This window comes from Lithobates pipiens, unplaced genomic scaffold (genome assembly GCF_037356315.1).
Source record: "Lithobates pipiens isolate NorthernLeopardFrog02 unplaced genomic scaffold, aLitPip1_a1.2 Scaffold_28, whole genome shotgun sequence".
Taxonomy (NCBI): Eukaryota; Metazoa; Chordata; class Amphibia; order Anura; family Ranidae; genus Lithobates; species Lithobates pipiens.
This window is the reverse complement of record NW_027507789.1, coordinates 192,111,974-192,117,973: the sequence shown is the minus strand read 5'-3', so window position 1 is coordinate 192,117,973 and position 6,000 is coordinate 192,111,974.

Genomic DNA, 6,000 nt, shown 5'->3' with positions numbered 1-6,000 from the left:
TTCCTATAAAAAAATCCCGGTGTTGTCACTGTGCCCTGTAAATAATGAGAAAAAAAAAGTTAGCTGGCAAAGTTGGGGCCCTTGAAGAAAGCACAACAGTTCCCAGCAGACAACATATTAATTTGTACAATGTTTATCTCTTACTAGACTCAGGGGTGCCCTATGGTATGTCTCTGGACACATGCTCTGATTCAGTTAGACCCCTTTCACACTGAGGCGCTTTTCAGGCACTTTCATGTAAAAAAAAGCAACTGAAAAGCTCACAAAAAACGTATTTCCATTAAAATCAATGAATGCTTTCACACTGTGGGCAGTGCATTGATGGGGCGGTGTAAAAACATTCCTGAGCCTCCACTCTGCTGGTCCATTTACACACAGAGCTGCGGCTCAGTCCCACCCCTTCTCTCTCCCCATTGGCTCACTGGCTGTGACAGACAGCAGCAGGAGCCAAGGTCTCAGCCAATGAGGAAGGAGAGTCCCTGGAGAGCTGAATCTCTTGTGCACATTGCTGGATCACAATAGGGTTCAGGTATGTTTTAGATGGGGCTGGGGGGGGGGGGGCTTCTGCACAGATAAGGTTTTTTACCTTCATGTGTAGAATGCATGAAGGTAAAAAACCTCAAGCTTTTAAAAACACTTTTAAGATGGCTGCTGCTGCACTTTTGCATTAATGAATATTCAGTTTAAACCTGTCCAAACTGCAGAGGGATAAGACAGCAGTAACAAAGAAAGATGATCAGCAGTTTTAAGCTTCAGTCCAGGTTACATAGCCCACCTATTTTCAGATGCCATTTAGAAGCTACTCTTTGGTAGCTGTAGCTTCTATTTCCCTCTGTCGGTGTCTTTGGAATTCAACGCAGTGTTGGATGCCTGTACCCCCCTTCCATGTGCTGTGGTTCCATCCACTGACCCCTACAAAGCCAGGGTACTCTGCTGTGGCATAGGGGTCAGAAAATAGCGCACAGTGGCACATGGGTGGGGGGGACGGGTGGCGGATACAGGCTTTAGGGTTGCCAATTGTCCGGGATTCACCTGGACAGTTTGGGTTTAGAATCATGTGTCCAGGTTTCAGGCAGTCTGAAACCTGGACAAATTATTCAGACTGGACTATGGCTTCCCAGCAGGGTTGCTGGTTGCATGTGTCTAAACCGAGAGTTACACTCTCTTTCACGCTGCCCAAAGCTAGCACTAACAATTCCCCCACACACAGACAGATAGACAGGAGAGAGGGCTCAACCTGCTCCATTTTCTCCTGCCCCTACCCCTCTGTGTCCTCCTACACTCCTCAGAAAACAAGAGGGGGCCCGAAATTTGAAGTCCAGCAACCTCAGGTATATCTGGATGAGAGGTGCTGACTGCCAAGGGGTGAGTGAGCTCACCATCTATCCCTGACTGTGATTGAAGTCTACCCCCTTCCCTGTCCTGCCTCTGAGTGAGTACACTAAAATAAATCAGGGTCCTCAGAGCACCCCTTACATCAGTTTCCCTTTAAAGCAGAGGCCACAGTGTTCCCCCTTACATCAGAGACATCTCAGTACATCAGAGTTCTCAGTGTTCCCTCTTACATCAGAGTCATCTCCGTACATCAGAGTTCTCAGTGCTCCCCCTTAAATCTGGGTTCCCAGAGCATCCCTTACATTAGAGTCTGTAGAGTCCCCCCTTACAGTGTAAGGAAACTCTGCGAGTTCAGATTTAAAAGGGGAACTTTGTGGATTCATATGTACTTAATTGGAAAATATATGTATAGTTTATTAAAAAAAAAAGTGCTGTGTGCCATTAGTGTTCGAAGTTTTCAGGTTTGACTTGAAGGAAAAGTGGCAATCCTAATGCCGTGTACACACGACCGGACTTTCCGGCAGACTAGGTCCTACAGTTTTCCCGACTGACTTTCGGCGGAGTTCCAACGGACTTTCTCCGAACGAACGGACTTGGCCACACACAATCGCACCAAAGTCTGACGGATTCGAACATGATGACGTACGATGGAACTAGAATAAGGAAGTTCATAGCCAGTAGCCAATAGCTGCCCTAGCGTCGGCTTTCGTCCATCGGACTAGCATACACACGAACGTATTTTTTGACCGGACTCAAGTCCGTCGGAAAAATTTGAAACATGTTCTAAATCGAAAGTCCGTCTGATTTTTTTCGACAGCAAAGGTCTGATAAAGCCCACACACGATCGAATTGTCTGCCGGATTCGTTCCGTCGGACCTTTGCTGTCGAAAAGTCCGGCTGTATGTACACGGCATTACAGGCATCACTCTCCAACAAGTGTCTGATGCCGAAGACTCTCACTAGCCATCGGAGAGCTGAGGATACACTCTTATAGCACAGAGCTTTCATCTTTATTTTTTTGGAACCTGCAAAGGGTCACTTTAAAATAAACACATAATTCAAATTGTACAAATACACTATAGGAGACCTACATCCACATTACACATATCTAACAAAGCATTCTTCTTTTCATTGATCTGATGTTTGCTGGTGCTGACAGTATGGGAATGAGAGTGAGAGATACATGTATCTGTTGATGGCAGACATTGGCTCAGGCCTCCTTCACTTCTCCGATCTCACACCAACTAATGGGCTTTCACCCATTCCTTATCATGCAGTATAAGAAAACCCACATTCCTGGAAAGTATGACTTCTATGTCAGTCTGCTGTCAGTAGAGCACATTATCTGAACAGTACTTTGTTGCATACATCACTGGGTACTATGTAACCCCTTTCTGGCCAGTAATGATATAGGATGGACCTGTGCATCCTATGAGATATTAGAAGGTCTGGGGAAGAAATCTACTTGTTAATTTTTTTCTGTTTTATATTATGTAATGTTTCATACAAGACGTATTCATCAAAATATGTAAGCTGTCCCTGCTGCCCTCTCCTGGATGCCTGGCTGTGGCTGGATTCGCTACTTAGTATGCAGCCAGGAGCGCAGGTACAGGGGTCACCATTGCGCTACTCCAGGGGGCCCATGCAGCTCCTCTGTATACCTGGATAAAATGGCGGTGGGGGCGGCAGGTCTCAAACTGTCGGTCCTCCAGCTGCTGCGAAACTACATGTCCCATCATGCCTCTGCCTGTAGGGAGTCATGCTTGTAACTGTCAGCCTTGCAATGCCTCATGGGACTTGTAGTTTCGCAACAGCTGGGGGGCCGCCAGTTTGAGACACCTGATGTAGAGGAACGGATCCCTCCATGCAGTAGTGGAACCCTCCTCTCCCTCCTGCAGCCATTCAGTGGCTGCAGAAGGAAAATGGAGGGCATCAGCTCCTCCGCAACTTGCTCCCTGGCTCTGTTCTGCTTACCCAGGGCTCCTGTGTCCCTGGCGCAAAATTAAAAAAAAAACTACTGACAACAGTGGCAGAATGCCAGAGCCCAGTGGCAAATGCAACCCTGCTAGTTTTGCCACTGGTGTCAGTATTTTTCTTTTTTGTTGTTGTTGTTTTATTTATTTTTTTAAATTTTTACCATTTAATTTATTTCAATTTCTTTTTTTTACAATTTAATATATATATATATATATATATATATATATATATATATATATATATATATATATATATATATTTTTTTTTTTACATATTCATTAGGGGTATTAGTGAAATATCAGGGGTCTGAACAGACCCCTGATGTCTCACTTTTGAGGACAAATTAATCAGTCCCTTTCTCTGCAGCTTCAAATGCACAGAATGAATGAACAGGAACAGCTCTGTACAGAGCTTCCTGTTCATTCATAAACAAATTCAAATATCCAATATCCAAATTAAAATATCCAATCACTGACTCTATTCATTAAACAAGGAAGGCATCACTCTCCCCATCCTGACACATCCATCACAGCAGCTAGGAGGAGGGGGAAACCCGGCAGCGCTGCGGGGACCCCAAGATGGCAGGACGGTGGCCTGCTGTGGGACCGTAATAAAGGGTCTCACAATGGGAGTAAAGAGCTCTGGGATCAGTGGGAAGGACCCCGGTCAGGGCCCAGGGGGGGGCTTTTTTATGATGTCATGTGTGACGGACTGGGGTTTATATGGTCACAAAACAGACACCCCAAAGCAAAGTACATATTCATTTTTTTTTTATATTTCTAAACATCTCCCTTCTATTCTATTAATAACCAGTAGATGGCAGAGAAGGTACACAAACAGAGTCTATATAAGGCCACACACCATGTGACTGGAAATTAAACTACTTCCAGCCATAAAGTCAGTGGTCATATCTCATGCTGTTTGTGTGATTCTTTGCAGGTATGTACTCTAAATTGTTCCTAATCTGTATTAACCTGTGATAGAAAGATTCCTAAACATCTTGAGCAGATGCAGAAAAAGTCTCAGCAGATTTTATGCTATAGTTTTGCTGTAATTAGAAGTTTAGAACAGCATGTGGGAGAAACAAGTGAAAAGTGCATAAGAACATGAAAATACTGCATTAGTCAGAACAAATGTCTATGATAAACACTAAACCTTTCTAAATAGGTATATTTAAACCTGATTTATTGGAAATTGCATAGATTTATAGAAGCACATGTTTTCTGTTATTTAATATAGAAAAAAACCTATTGTATGTAAAGCTTATGTATTGCATCATACAGACATGCAATGTGCACCATCTAGTGGTTAAAAAAGAGTACTACCATGAAAATATTTGTATTAAAGCAATGCATTGCTAGTATGATTATTGCACACTTAAAGTGTACCAGAGAGATAAAGATAATTATCTATAACACTGAATAACAGGGATATATATGTTATTAAATTTAGTAATGTTCATTGTTATAACTACGTTTTAAAATACTTTAGTTAAAATCTGTATTATATATATTGTTAATGGTTATAAACATGTGACTATAAAAATGTAAAAGATGTATTGTTATGTAAAAATTAAACTACTTCCAGCCATAAAGTCAGTGGTCATATCTCATGCTGTTTGTGTGATTCTTTGCACTCCACGCCAAGCTGATCACCTTATCTCATCGCGTCTACAATCATCGGCTCTCTTAATTCACATTTTGAGGCCGGTAACACATGCCCTGAAGGTTCTAGTTATGCCTTTGTATGTAGCCAATGAAATCAGATCTCCTCACCTATATACTGACATAGGATTAGTGACTTAGGAAGCATTGAAACCTGAGGAAAAGTATGATAGCCAGGCAACAGGAACCTGGATCAGAATCTCCATCTTCCTCATTGCTCTCTCTCTCCCCCTCTCTCCCCGCTGCACTAGGCCATAGACTTCTATTACATCCTGCCGGTTTGGTGCACTTTCTGAAAATGTACCACACTTGCAGGATATAATTAAAGTTTATGGCAAAGTGCAGCTAACCCAGGAAAGTCAAAGGTAAAAAGAGCAGCGCATCAGTGTTAAAGCAGCCTTATGGGGGGGGGTTAATTTACATTTGAATTTTGTGGGGTGGTAAAACCCTGTGTTTTTAAAACCCCACCCCAACCACGCCACCCTTTAGCTGCAGTGGCCAGGGGTGTACACATGTTGCAGCAGGAGTTATACGCCCTGTCATGGTTGGTGCCAAGCATGACCCATTCAAGTAAACGAGACCACTCTGCAAGTGCCCTGCAACCTTTTGCAGTAAAGCACAGAAGGGGTTATACCGGCAGCATTGTGTTGCTTTCTCACCACTTGCTTTAACCCCTGGAACACCGCAGTAGCCTGCAGTTGCAATTGGTTGAACTAGATGGACTTGTGTCTTTTTTCAACCAGACTAACTATGTAACTACTATATATATATATATATATATATATATATATATCGATTGGTTTGCGCAAAAGTTATAGCGTCTACAGTCTACAGTGTATACAGTGTCTTGAAAAAGTATTAATACACCTTGAAATTTTCCAAATTTTTGTCATGTTACAACCAAAAACATAAATGTATTTTTTTGAGATTTTACTGTATGTGATAGACCAACACAAAGTGGCACATAATGGTGAAGTGAAATAAAAATTATAAATGGTTTTAATTTTTTTTTTTTAAATATACA